Source organism: Magnolia sinica, chromosome 4, assembly GCF_029962835.1.
Source record: "Magnolia sinica isolate HGM2019 chromosome 4, MsV1, whole genome shotgun sequence".
NCBI classification, from domain to species: domain Eukaryota; kingdom Viridiplantae; phylum Streptophyta; class Magnoliopsida; order Magnoliales; family Magnoliaceae; genus Magnolia; species Magnolia sinica.
The window spans coordinates 65764221-65779872 of NC_080576.1; the positions used below are offsets into that span (position 1 = coordinate 65764221).

At 43.3% G+C, this 15652-nt stretch overlaps 1 non-coding gene across 1 annotated transcript; it reads right to left on the reverse strand.

Annotated features, from left to right (window-relative positions):
* Positions 1 to 771: 771 nt before the first annotated feature.
* LOC131244815 (small nucleolar RNA R71) lies at positions 772 to 877 on the reverse strand. Its single transcript, XR_009170588.1, has one exon. It is a non-coding gene; the product is annotated as a small nucleolar RNA R71 (small nucleolar RNA).
* Positions 878 to 15652: the final 14775 nt, after the last annotated feature.

A 15652-nucleotide genomic window follows, 5' to 3' on the forward strand; every position in this document is an offset into this window, starting at 1 on the left:
GTTTTCTAATGTTAGAATTTTGTTTTGAGGATCCTTTTTCTGGATAGTTTTTTTTATTATAAAGAAACTAACATTGTTTTTTGTTTTGTAGGGTCCTAACATAGAACTCCGATCCGGTAACATTCTTCTAACTTCCTCCATTTAACTGCTTTCCATTCTTGTTGTAGGAATTAGAAAAGAGAATTAAAATTTGGTGTGGTTCATGCCCTCGCGGGTAGGGAATCATACTCTGAGATCTTTGAGAAAAGGAGCTTTGGTTGGAAAAATTGATTGACAAGTTAGAAAATCCTCAAATATTTCTGAAATATCATATGAGAGAATGACTCAAGAACATCGGATTGATGAAGCCCTTGTGCATCACACATCACTTATTAGGATAGTGCGTGATGAGAATGAAGTGCATTGAGTTCCCCCAGTTCGAACCTTACGAGATTATTTATAACCGGTGAGAACAAGTTCACCCTCTTGCATAATTCTTCCAATCAATACAGGAAACATGAACTTCAAACCTAAGATAATCCAATTACTTCCTAAGTTCCATGGACTGGATTCAGAAAATCATATATGCATATTAAAGAATTTGAAGAGGTTGTTACAACCATACATTTTAATGATGTTCCTCCTGATACAATTAGCCTTAAATTATTTCCATTCTCTCTAAAAGAAAAAGTTAAAATATGGTTTCATTTATTAAGGCCTAGATCCATTGGTACATGGACAAAGATAAGCCAGGAGTTCCTTAAAAAGTTCTTCCTGGCTCGTAAAACCAACGCTCTTAGATGGGAAATAATGAACTTCTCCCAGAAAAATAATGAGACCTTCTTTGAATGTTGGGAATGGTTCAAGGACTTACTTCTCGCCTGCCCACACTATGGTCATGAAACTTGGCAGACAATTGATCTTTTTTCTGAAGGACTTAGTCCAAACATGCGCCAATTCATATAGATGATGTATAATGGCTAGTTCATGGATAAGAAACTAGAAGAGGCATGGGATTACTATGATATGCTAGCTAAAGACACTCAATCATGGAACACATCAAACCAAGCTAGTACTCCCAGGGAAATACCAAGAGAGATAGGAATACATGTAATCAGGAAGGAGGATGATATTATTGTATAATTGACAATTCATTCCAAGTCCTCATTTGGCACGAAAAATTGAGGACTTGGAATCTAGGAAGGAACCAACTCAGCCCAAGGCAGTCGTCGAAACCGTATATGGAATTTGTGAGCACGATGTACACTCAATCAAAGATTGTCTTACAATCTCAACTTTTCAAGCGGTGTTTCACGTTCAAGCAGATACTACAAACACATATCAACGACCACTTAATGCACCAAATTCTGACACACACACACACACACACACACACACACACACTCTCGATGAGTGGAACATTAATTGGGGAGATGAACCAACTACAAATGTAACTAATTATCCACAAGGGCCATTTAGTGGACTTCCACTAGGGAGAACCCTTGAGGACACATTAGATGCACTTAGGCAAGAGCAACTGCAGGCTATGAATGAGCTTAGGACTTTGGTTGCAAGACTTGAGACATAACTGAATGTTAGGGAGACCGAGATCTTTCCGGACCAATAGCAACCTAACCCAACAAGACAATGTGAGAAATGTGATCTCAACTCTTCAACTCAGCATCTGGAACATGTTAGGACCATCACCACCTTGAAAAGTGGAAACAAAAAAGACAGAGAGATTCCAAGGAAGGTTGTGAAACCTAAGGAATCCAAAAATTCAATGAATGGTGGTGAATCTAGCAATGCTCCATATGACAAAGAGCCATTGCAAGTATAAAAACTCGTGGCCCCATTTCCCCAATGTCTCATCACATCAAAAAGGCGAAGTGAGAGTCAAAATATTTTAGAGGTTTTTCAACAAGTCAAGATCAATACCCCCTTGTTGGATGAAATTAAACAATTACCATCTTATGCCAAATTTCTGAAAGATCTGTGTGCGGTAAAGCGGAAGCTAAATGTACACAAAGAAGCATTTTTTACTGAATAGGTGAGTGCCATAGTCAATGAAAACACTCCCCCAAAATATAAGGATCCTGGAAGTCCAAGTTGTACAAACAGTTCAAAGGAGATCAAAATTACGTGGGCCCCTCAATGATGTATTTATCATATCCACACCGTTCATTCATTTTTAAAGATCATTTTAGAGCTTGATCTAAAAAATGAATCATCTAAGAAGCTCAATTGGACCACGCCACAAATAGTAGTGGGGATAGTGATTTTCACCGTTAAAACATTCGTAGGGCCCACCATAACGTTTTTTTTCCATCCAATTTGTTCATAAAGCCACACATTGGGTTCCATAGCGTATGGATCCAAACCAGAAAATGGCAAATGACTAATAACCTTAAAGACAAGAGCACTAGACATCAACTTAATAGCTACCAAGTGGATGAGAAATATGATTTTTATAACATCCTGCATCCACAAAAGGTGCCCTTCTCAAAACATTCACAGCTCCTAATAAATCTGAGAATATTCGAGTAAATGGTACCAGATTGCATATTAGTCTACTCAGTAAACTTTATGGGGCCCACCTTCTATGTCTCTGCATTATCCATGCCGTCCATCCATTTTTAAAAGATCATTTTAGGTCATTAACCCAAAATTGAAGCATATTCAAAGCTCAAGTGGACCACACCACAGGAAATAGTTAGGATAATGACATCCACCGTTGAAACCTTCCCATAGTCCATGGTGATATATAAATATTTTTTTGTCATCCATCAGATCATATAGAAATGGATGAAGGGGAAATCACAAATATCAACTTGATCCAAAACTTCTATAGCCCCCAGAAATTTTCAACAATAAGTATTCAATTCACACTGTTTCCTATGGTGTGGTCCAGTTATGTTCTAGGTATGCTTTTGTAACGTCTCAAAAAAATCCGTACAAAGACCCGAGTACCACCTCAGGCTGAAATCGCTAAGGATTGAATCATGCAGAAATTAGATGAAAATTAATTAGTACTAAATTGAATTAATCGACAAATTAGCTCGAATCACTTTCTATACGAACTGCAAGACCCAAAACCAGAAGAATCGCTAACTCTACATTTCCTAAAAACCCAGGATCAATCTCAAAATCCAGTTGCTCTCGGGAGCATCTTGAAACTCCGTATCAGACCTGGACCACGCGTCGAAAGTCCGATTATCACGAAATTATATGGTTATGACCGCCTTACTAAGCTTGACAACCTTCTTGGAAATTAAGTCCAAATAATGTCCAGAAACGCACAACTTGAGCCCAGAGCAAAGTGTGTGAGAAAAGCGAATATTTTAAGGAAATAGACTCAAACTTAAGTGAATTGGGCCGTTCACTTGCAGGCCAAGTTTAAGATTTCAGACCGTCAGATTCTAACCCAACTACACCCTTGGATCAGGAAAAATTCCCTACACATGTCAGTGTACTTGTGACATTGATCGAGTGACGAAGGCCGTTGAATTGAAATTGGTCCTCCGCGGTCGATCTACAAACCCGATCAGATAGAAACTTTAACCTAGCATAAATCTATTACCAGGGAACTTTCTCCAGACCGTATGCAGGAAATGGACCTCCAGATGAGCTCCATTGGCCCGAAACAGACAACTTTTGGCTATAACCTAAGTATACCATGGCCCTGAGGCCATTGACATCAGTTCTGGGCCTATATAAGGGCCTTAACCAACCCCTCTCTCATTCCACACGAATTTCCTAACCCTAGGAGAGAGAAGAGAGAAAACAGAAGGAAAGAGTGAGGAGAAGAGAGAGAGTATGAGAGATAGTTGCTGAGATTCGTTCCCGCCACTTCACGTGCTGAATCACCTCTTCCGTGTCGCTATACCGGCGATTTCGACTCCACTTTTGGGTAAGGAATCCTAACCCTAATATGCTTTAGGTATCTAGATAGGTAGATTGGTGAAATAGCTAACTCATTTCATGATTTAGGTAGTTGTGCATAGACAAAGGTGTAATGTTTAAACTAAGTTTAATACGAGTTTACCGACGGAAGGTGCGGACTAAAAACATTTAGGTTATGGTTTTTAAGGCTTTTAATGTCAGTTAATGATTTATGACTAACTTGATTGCTATCACATATGCTTAGATGCGATGTTTTCCATGTATTACATATATATATATATATATATATATATATGAAGTATGTTGAAATTAATGCATTTGCTGTGTTTGTTGAAATGTTTGTATGAATATGAAGTTATGATTTGTGCTTACCATGATTGTTGTTTGGGAATACATGATTGTTGTACGTGTGGCAACTCCTTTGTGAAAGGATTTGCTATAATATACGTTATAACTAATTTATTATATGTATGTTGATACGTGTAGTCTAAGTGTTTGATAAAATGACTAAATGAAAAAATGCTTGTTGAAATGTATTTAATGAGGGTGTTAATATAGGATTCTCAATTACCTTATCTATAGCTACAGTTTCCTTTATGTAACCTCTCTTACTATTATGTGATTTATGGATGAAATGCCTATATATAATAACATATGCACTATGTGTTTGTTGAAAGGCTCAAATGAGATTTATGTTTAAATTGGTTGTCACATGCTGCTTGGACTATCACATAAGAATACCTATTATGTTTGAGTACGATTGGGACTAATACATAGTCCAAGTAATCGGTAATGGTTTACGATTAGTGGCCGAACTAGTTTCACCACGATGGATACGTTTGATGAATTCGAGTTGTACGGTGATTGTCGACAGTGGTTAGGCCACGAGGAGTGCGTATGCGCTCCTTGTCAATTAATTTAATGTACGCTCGTGTCAGTCGAGCTTGTTAAGTAACCCGATTGGCCTAATGTATGTTCACCGTGAATGGACGCTAGTGTTTGAATTTAAGGTACCACTTACCATTGAAAAACCCATTTAACCTTGGTACCATGACCCGCTAAGACTCATGAGTTAGTCATGGTGGAATGGGACACCGTGGTTGAGTTGTCAGCCTACGCTGCGGTGACAAGCCTCCCCGTAGTGTCTAGTGAGCAAACCAAACTCGTGAGCGGAATACGATGGTATGGGACACTGTATTCGAGCTGTTGGCCTACGGTAAGGTGACGAGCCTTTCCCGTAGTGACCTCGAGTATAAAATAGGCCTACGATCGGGTGACAAGCCCCTTGTAGTGATCTCAAGTGTGAATTAAGCCTACGCTGGGTGACGAGCCTCCCGTAGTGACCTAAAGTATCAACTCACGAACTTGCCTATCGCATGTGATTGACTAGGATTGACGACCCTAGATGGATTATTGTTTGGGTAAATGATATAAAGGGAGGCACCTTAGCTTCCCAAATTTGCTGTATAAATAGGTCTAATTAAGAACTTGGTTAACACGACCATGCACCGTATTACATGTGCCTTTGGCATGGGTGTTGAGCATAGTGGGAGTTTAGCATGCGCGACTGTGAGATGATGTCACAGAGGGAGTGCAGGCGAGGGCATGCATCATTAATACATATTATCCTTGCATTAACCAGAGTACTTAGGAATGCTTGTTGTGGTGCTTTATCATTACTGCTTGACTGAATTGATAACATGTTAACCTTCGCCTCATAGCTCCATTGAGTTGATCACTCACTCCTACTCTGAGACGGTGTTTTAAAACACCAACAGACTTTGTTATAGTTTCAAATGATGGCGAGGCTTACGAGTTGGAGCCAGCCTTCTGCGATGACGAGGAGTTCTCCTATCTACAACTCTCTAGCGGGTCTATGTAGACCTGGAGTTGCATCACCAAGGCTACAGGGATATGGATTAGATGACATTACACTTTATCATTTTATATATTTTGGAACTACACATGTAATTATTCAGCCTGGTGACATGATCATACTTTGGGGTTTATATCCACTTATACACTTTATATACCTATCACAGTCTTCCGCTTGCTTAATTTAATTGCCTTTGGAGTATGATATATTGATTTGGTATAATCTCACTCATGTTTAATGCAAAAATATGGACAACATTTAATCATCATTATCTATGTTGCATAAGTGATGCGTTGGAACTCGGGAGTTGAGCATCTGCTCGACCCTCGATTTTCAGGGCGTTACAGCTTCAATTTTAGGGTTATTCCCTAAAATGAGCTGGTAAAATAGATAGCCTGCTTGGATACAGTACATCATTAGGGTGGGCACTACAGATTTTACTTGGTATGACTTTGACAGTAAAATAAAGAGAAATTTACCATTGTAAACGCCACTTTTTACCCAGCGTCTTTTGTGAACCCTCTCAAACTTTCCCATACTAAATTTTTGACTCTTTCCTGGACAAAAACACCCTGCTTTTCAAACCCATTCCTGTAACTAGTTTGCCTTCCTCCATTTCCACGAAAACCCTTTTTCTGGACGAAAATACCATGCCTTGCATCGCATCATCCTCTCCACTTCTGCAAAACCTCTTTATTTGGATGGAAATACCCCCACATCGGATTGCACCCTCTTCATACATCGGCATTTTTTGGATTTTCTGAAAATGGTGCCTCCACCGAAGAAAGCATGCACCATAGGTATATTTTAATATTATGCCCTGAACTGAGTAAATTTTTTATGGGCCATTGAAGTGTTGGATCAAGCTTGCATCTAGGTTTTCAGTTCATCCATGTATACATCATCCTATGAACATGATGGATGACAAATAAAACATCACTGTGGGGCCTAGCAAGGTTTCAACGGTGGAATCACTGTTTCCTATGGTATGATCCACTTAGTATTTGGATATGCTAGATTTTTTTCTTAAATTGTTGAATTAGATGGAAAAATGGATGAACGTCATAGATAGTCCACATACATTCAAGACGGGCCCAACTCAGTTAACTCAATGCGATAAGAGTGTACTAAGCAACTGATTTTCAATTTGCGAGAATTCTCAGTCCATTTGACCTACGTCTTGGCAATATGCTCGAGTCATCGCCAACATTCCCGGTGCATGATTGGTGAAATTCCCTGAGCAATTCATGAATTTGACAGAGAAATGATAAAAATATGACCGGGAACTTCCACAAATTCATGTAATGTAACGGTAAATTTTATGAACCGCTCAGTCAATTTCATGAATTACTCGATCAACTTTACCGAAGTACTCGTTGAAATTCATGTGAAGCTCATTCAATTACGTGTTAGGCTCATTCAATTTCACTTGAAGTTCATTCAAATCCATGTTAGCCTCGCTGAATTTCATGTTAGCCTCACTCAATTTCATGTTATCCTTGCTTAATTTCAAGTTAGCCTCGCTCAATTTCATTATAGGCTCGTTCAATTTCATATTAGGCTTGTTCAATTTCATTTAATGTTAGCCTCGCTCAATTTCATCTTAGCCTCGCTCAATTTTATGTAAGGCCCGTATCTTAGTCTGTACTATTCCATCAACTCCCACGATCCTTCCCGTCGAAGTTCGGCAATCCGCGACCTATAATTAATGTTTGCGCGCGACGCTAAGTAGTATCCTATAGATTTGAGTCAGCTTAATTTGAGACTTGTACCATTGCGATTGCATTGTCGCCGTGGTTCCAACGCCACATCTTGCATACCGATCCGATACCCTGGCAGGGAGGTGTGGGCCGACGTTTAGTTCGAGGAAAAACACCGCGCGTTTGTAATCCCAAGAGAATCTCTACATCATATTCCATCAATCAATCACTCATATCAATCGATCAATCATCTCATGTCAAGTACAAGAGCAACCCATGCTTTCTTTCTCCATAAGTCAAGCAACCTACCCCAAAGTCAACAAGTCTCTCACCTCACCCATCACTCACCTCACATCCATCACCCATCACTCTCTTTCCTTACAACCCTCTCTCTCTCTCTTTTCTCAACACATTTCCAAGCAACCAAAAAAAAACACACGTCCATGCATTTCTAAGGAGAAAAAGAGTTGTGTGTGGCCCACTTCCCACCCCAAAAACTTTCATCCTAGCCATTTAACTCTCATCACCCTCCATTAAAGTGAAGCACAAGGAGACCGGTGTTCCATCGAACCAAGAAGATCGAACGGTGGGTGCTTCTATAGGCCTAGATTTCTTTTTTTTTTTTTTAATGAAGGGACAAGTGAGGCCTACTGATTGATGGTATAGATCTCACTTTAGACCCTAGGTGTGGCCGATGGCCCACCTTGATTCTCATGATCATTCTATGATGGGGCCATTCTCCATGGACCCCATCATGATGTTTATTTTCTTTGCATGGATAGAGGTCATCTAGACCTTCCATTTTGGTGGAAAAGGAATCTCCACCGTTGATCTTTGATTTGGTGGGCCCACATGTATTGGGACCCACTTGATGTATGATTGAATGCAAGGGAGGGCCCATAGTGTCGGGGTCCCTCCATCACACGTGTCTATTTCTCTCTCTCTCTCTCTCTCCCTTCCTTTCATATTTTTTTTTGGTGTGATGATGTGGCCGTATGGCCACCCGGATGTACCCTATCTTGATATATGTATTACCCACGCCATCCAACCCTTTTTTGGTGGCCCACGTCCATGGGTGGGGCCCACCTTAAATATATGTGTTGAGTCCAAATCGTCTAGCGTCCAGGGACGCTGGACATGAAATGGAAAATACAGATATTAGCTTGGTTCCACAAGCTATTTAGGTGGGCCGCTTGTGTAGGACCCACCTTGATGTATAAATTCAATCCACGCCGTCCATCCTTTTCCCCAGACCATTTTAGAAGTTGATAATGAAAAATGGGGCCAATCTGACTTTCTGGCGGGCCATAGCATAGAAAACAGTGGTTTTCACCATTAAAACCCACATGATATTTCCACACCCCAAAATATATTGAATATTGGGCTTGTTTAGCTTGTCTTGAGCTATGAGAACCAATGGGCGGGGTAGATTCTTCCGATGCAGCCCCTACACATGAAAAATAACAAAAAAATAAGATTTCAAAATAATAATAATAATAAATAAATATATGCAGCAGACGTTGCTGCTGCCAGAGGGCTCACAGGCAGCGCCTGCGGTGTGTAGGTGGATGGACAGCAGGACCCACGGTCCCAGCCGTGGGCCCCACCATGATGTGTGTTTATCATCCACACCTTCATTTGGTGGGCCCCTTCTTAAAGTGGCCCCCCCTCCAAAAATCAGCCCTATTTGGAACTCAGGTGGCCCACATCACAGGAAATAGTTGGATTAAATTTCTGCCATTGAAACCCATTTGGAGTTTTCACAGAAGTTTTGGATTAATATGAAATTTTTTTTCCTTTCATCCAGGTCCGTGTGACCTTACCAACGGTTGGATGTCAAATAAACATTATGGTGGGCCCCACATGGGACCCATTTGGTGCATGTGTTTTACCCACACCGTCCACACCATTGGACGGTGGGACCACTGACGTATGTGTTTTATCTATGCTGTCTAGCCAAAATGGTTGGGCTGCTAGATGGCAGGGACCCCACCATGAGGTCCATGCTTTATCCATGTCGTTCATCCCTATGGGACCCACCATGATGCATGTGTTGCATCCAATCTATCCAACCATTTTGAAAGCTGATTTTAGGGCTTGAGACTAAAAATAAGGTAGATCTAGGATTAGGTGGACCACACTATAGAAATCAGTGGGTTTGACCGTCCACCATTAAAACCCCTTTCAGGTCATTATGACCTTATGATCAGATTGGATGGGAAATAAATGTTATCATGGGCCTTGGGAATTTTAATGGTGGAAATCATTATCACCACTTATCTTGGGTATGGCCCATTTGATATGCATGGGGCCCAATTGGTGTGGCCCATTTGATATACATATGGCCCATCTGCCCATCGGTTAGAAGGGGGTGTGGCCTTATCCGCCCGAGTTAGGGGGCTATAAGCTAGGCTAAGTTTGACCAGCTCGCAAATGAGTCCGCTATCGATGAGCCGGGTAGGTATTGGCAGACTACTGGTCAGGCGGATAGTGAGGTCCATTCCGCTCGTTGGGCTGTGCGGCTAGAGAGGCGGTAGTCAGTGTGGAGTGTACTAGACCCCGGTGACATCCCAGAGAGGAACTATATTGATATGTGTACTTGATGAGGACTGACATGCTTGCTTTGTATTTTGTATATGACATTTGATTATATAGGCCTCGCATCGTATGGCCTTGGTATGGCTGATAGCATTCATGCCTTGCATCACATAGCTTTGGTACAGCTGATAGCATTCATGGACTTACCGTATATTTTTGCATTACTCTGATATTGTACACTTGGTGCTTGCCTTGCACACACACTTACACCACCCTCTAAGCTTTTATAAGCTTATGCACGACCGTTGGGTGTAGGTGGCATTTGATCGTAGGAGCGCTGAGGCAGGAGCGCACATTAGATTATTTTGGAGTTTTTGATCACCCGGTATTTCCCTTCTCACATTATACTTAAAGTTTTGATATAGCAGATTTGTGGTGATGTTCTTTTGTGACTTGGTGATGCTTGTGGTTATGCTCCATTACAAAAAAAAATCCATACTGAATATCCTCATTGTAGGATCCTAGGATCGAAATCTATCATTGGAGTGCCAGGATCCGAGAATGGGGCATTAAGGAGGCTGTCGATGCTGGATTCGGTGATCGAAAATTTTGCGAGCCTGTTTTCTGAGTTTGGGGTATGGAAGAAGTTGGTGTCAGAGCATAACTTGGAAATACCTAAGGATCACATCACATATCTACTATGAACTTAGATTTAATAGGTTCCGAGCCCGAATAACTTAGCGATTTTTCAACATAGACCCTTAACGTTTATGCCTTCAAGAATTCTCAAGGCTGATAGGCCGTTGTTCCTTCCTATAGGACATTATGCCTAGAAGAGCGACCCAAGCGACTCCCACCCCACCACCTGCGACTCTCGCTCCACCACCTGCGACTCCCGCTCTACCACCTGTTACTCCTACTCTACCACTGGATATTCCTACTTTCTAGCCTAAGGATACCACTCCTCTACCTGAGATTGGTGCAGATCCGATTGTACCTGTGAGTGCCACCCAGCTTCAGCAGATGCTGCAGGCAATGACTGCTATTCTTCAGGGGCAGAGTAGGCATCCCACTATGACACCAACCGAGGCTGAGTAGGAGCGTGTGAGCGCCCTTCTTAAGGACTTTCGACAGCACGATCCCCCACATTTCTGAGGCAAGCTAGACTTTACTGCAACAGAGATATGGTGCTTTGAGGTGGAGAAGATATTTAACACCATGAGATGTACGACCCAGTAGCGAGTCCCATTAGCCGTATTTCTTCTCCAGAGTGAGGCTCAACATTGGTGGGCATCTGTCGCCGATCGGTAGCGGCTGATTTTGCGTAGACCTAGGAGGACTTTGTAGACTGGTTTGACCGAAAGTTCTTTCCCGAGCATGTGTGGCAGCAGCATTAGAGTTTAAGACTCTAGTCTAAGGAGACATGACTGTGTCCTAGTATGAGGCACGTTTTATCGCATTATCAAGATTCGTGAGGTATCTTGTTGATGATAAGGGGCAGAAGGCCCGTCGTTTTGAGAACGTCTTGCGTATTACCCTCAGGAGCCATGTGAGTGGACACATGCTTCTGACATTTGAGCAGATTATAGAGAGGGCCCAGATCTACGAGTCAAATTGGGCCGGTTTGCAGAGAGCCCGTGATCAGAGGGGAGATCAGAAGAGGAAGGTGCCTTCTGGTAGTTCCCATCAGCAGCATCATTCACAGCAGTGCGCACGACCCACCTAGCATTCCGAGCACCAGTGACACCCCTAGCACCACCTTCGGGACCGTTCACAGGTACCTGCTTTGGATGCGGTAGGACAGGACATCATGTGCACGAGTGTCCCCATCCGCAGTAGTAGTAGTCGATGGCACCACATTCATCTCCGCGACAGCCACTACAGCAGTAGCAGTGACCGCAGCACCAACCTCCAGGGCCTCCCCCACAACACCAGAGGTAGGAGATCAGGCCGCCACAGTGGTAGCAGCATCAGTAGAGACCTCAAAGGGGAGCTACACCTCCCTAGCAGGCCCAGGGCAGATTTTATGCCGCCCAGCAGGACCCTTAGTCATAAGGAGGGGTCGTCGAGGGTACTCTCCCTATTTCTGCATGCATTGCATGTGTATTGTTTGATTCTAGTGCATCTTATTCTTTTGTGGCCGATGATTTCTGCCGATCGACCAGTTTTTCGATGGAGTCTGCCCATGAGGGTTTGTCAGTATCGACGCCCTTGGGGAAGACTACAGTATTAGAACGATTTTGGTCATCTTGCCCCGTTCTGATTGGGGATATCTTTTTTCCTGCAGACCTATTTATATTGTCGATGTCCCAGTTTGATGTCATCCTGGGCATAGATTGGCTCGTCGAGTACCACACTATATTGGACTGCTCTGCGAGGACAGTCACGTTCTGTATACCCAGCGTGCTAGAGTTCCAGTTTGTTGCTAAGCTTAGAGGAGTGCAGCTTTCTTACCTGTTATTGTGTGCCATTGAGGAGTCAGCTGCTTTGAGTATCAACTAACTGCCGGTCATTTGTAGTTTTCTCGATGTATTTCAGGAGATTCTGGGGTTACCACCTTGTCGGCACACTGAGTTTCAGATTGATCTTGTACTCGGTACCATGCCTATTTTGAAGGCCCCGTATTGTATGGTACTGTTGGAGTTATGGGAACTGTAGAAGCAGTTGGACGAGTTGCGCAATCTAGGCTTTATCTGTCTGAGCAGTTCACCGTGGGGAGCGCCGGTACTCTTTGTGAAGAAGAAGGATGGCTCGTTAAGGCTCTGCATAGATTACCGCAAACTTAACAAGGTCACGATCAAGAACAAGTACCCACTCTCGAGGATCGATGATTTATTTGATTAGCTGTAAGAGGCATAGTTCTTTTTGAAGATAGACTTGCGGTCCGGTTATCATCAAGTTCGGGTCTGAGATGAGGATATCCCGAAGACAGCCTTCAGGACGTGCTATGGTCATTTTGAGTTCCAGGTCAAGTCCTTCGGACTGACCAATGTGCCCATAGTATTCATGCAGTTGATGAACGAGGTCTTCCGTCCATATCTCGACCAGTTTATTGTGGTGTTCATCGATGAAATTTTGATATATTTGAGGAACCGTGAGGAGCGGGAGCGGCATCTGGAGATTATCTTGCAAACCCTCCATGCACACCAGCTTTATGTGAAGCTGGAGAAGTGCGAGTTCTGGCAGGAGGAGGTGAAGTTCCTCAGTCATGTGGTGACAAGACAGGGTGTCACTGTAGACCCCTCGAAGATTGATGCTGTGCGTCAGTGGGGCCAGACCACGAACGATTCCGAGATTCACAGTTTTCTTAGTTTGGCGGGCTACTACCGACGTTTTATTAAGGGATTCTATCGCATTACAGCCCCGTTGACCAGGTTGACCTGGAAGGGTGCCGAGTTCGTATGGAGCGACGCTTGTGAGTTGGCATTTGTGGAGCTAAAGGACCACCTCATGTCTGCTCTTGTCCTCACTCTTCCCTCTGGGAGTGATGGATTTGTTGTATTTATCGATGCCTCGCGAGTTGGCTTGGGTGCTGTCCTGATGCAGCACGGGAAGGCGGTGGCTTATACATCTCGTCAGCTAAAGGTCTATGACTTGAACTACCCCACGCATGATTTGGAGCTGGCAGCAGTTGTCTTCGAATTGAATGTGTGGAAGAACTATTTTTATGGGGTGAGGTTCGAGCTCTTCTCCGACCACAAGAGATTGAAGTATCTGTTCTCTCAGTCCAAGCTGAACATAAGGTAGAGGTGTTGGATGGAGCTCCTAAAGGACTATGATTTTGACCTCCAGTACCACCCATGCAAGGTGAACGTGGTGGTGGATGCCCTCAGCCGTCAGCCACGAGGCCTGGTGGCGCACATGATGATTCAAGAGTGGAGGATGCTTGAGGATATAGCAGAGTATGACTTCGAGTTTGGTCTACAGTCTTCTATCGTTCAGCTATCAAGCCTGTCAATTCAATCCTCTCTTGTCGCAAGGGTGATCGAGGCTCAACAGACAGACGAGTCATTACAGGATTACCGAGCAAAGGCAACATCTGAGAGTTAGATAGATTGACAGATTGGTTCTGATGGTGGACTTCACTTTAAAGGCCAATTATGTGTCTCAGATATTCCTGAGTTGCGCCGAGATCTTATGACCGAGGCACATCGATCACGGTTCTCTATCCACCCTAGCTCGAAGAAGATGTATCGCGATATGAGGCATCAGTATTTTTGGATGAGGATGAAGTGCCAGATAGCCAGTTTTGTGGCCGAGTGTGACACGTGCCAGCGTGTTAAGGCTATCATCAGAGACCCCCTGGTCTATTGCAGTCATTGAGCGTCCCGATGTAGAAGTGGGAGCACATATCTACCGATTTTATCATGGGTTTACCGAGGACACAGCGCAGTCATGACGCCATCTGGGTTGTCGTGGACCGTTTGACGAAGTCGGCACATTTTCTTGCGATTCGTGAGACCTGGCATGCGGACCAGCTCGCTAAGCTGTTTGTTGATGAGATCGTGAGACTGCACGGTGTTTCAATTTCGATTGTTTCTGACCGAGATCCAAGGTTTACGTCTCAGTTTTGGAGGAGCTTCCAAAGAGCGATGGGGACTAATTTACAGCTCTGCACCTTGTATCATTCACAGACTGATGGCCAGACTGAGAGGGTCAACCAGATCCTTGAGGATATGCTTCAGGCTTACGCGATTGATTTCTCGGTAGTTGGGACGAGCACTTGAGATTGGCTGAGTTTGTGTACAACAATAGCTATCAGGCAACCATTGACAAGACGCCTTTTGAGGTATTATATGGCAGACCGTGCAGATCTTCAAGTTATTAGACTGAGGTTGGAGAGCAGCGTCTCCTAAGTCCCGAGCTTGTGCAGCAAACATAAGAGGCTATTGATATCATCAGGCAGATGATGCGCACAGCTCAGAGCCGACAAAAGAGTTTTGCTCATCATCAGCGTTGTCCCTTGGAGTTTGCCATTGGGGACCATGTGTATCTCAAGGTCTCACCAATGAAGGTGCAGTTCATTTTGGAGCGAAGGGCAAGCTTGCCCCGAAATTCATAGGACCTTTCGAAATCATCAAGCACGTTGGCGCCGTGGCCTTTCGGCTTGCCTTGCCATCTCAGTTGTCTGGCGTCCACAACATTTTTCACGTTTCTATGTTGAGGAAGTGTGGGTCAGACATCGTACCTGTTATTGATTGGCAGCCATTGGAGGTTCGTGAGGACGCTTCTTACATTGAGCAGTTAGTTCATATCCTCGATTGAAAGGAGCAGGTCCTGCGGATCAAGGTCATTCCCTTAGTGAAGGTGCAGTGGGGCCATCATAGTGTGGATGAGGCATCTTGGGAGCATAAGGAGGAGATTCGAGAGAGCTATCCCCATCTTTTTGATGTTTGATTATCTGTTGTATTGTGCTTTGATTATACATAATATTATGTTTCCTATTTCCTTATGAGTTGTGTTTAGCTGCGATGGTAGTATAAATTTTGAGGATGAAATTTTTATTAGGTGGGGAGAGCTGTAAGGCCTGTATCCCAGTCCGTACTATTCCGTCGACTCCCGCGATCCTTCCCATTAAAGTCCGATAATCTGCGACCTATAATCGATGTTTGCGTGTGACCCTAAGTCGTATCCTATAGATTTCAGTCAACTTAAT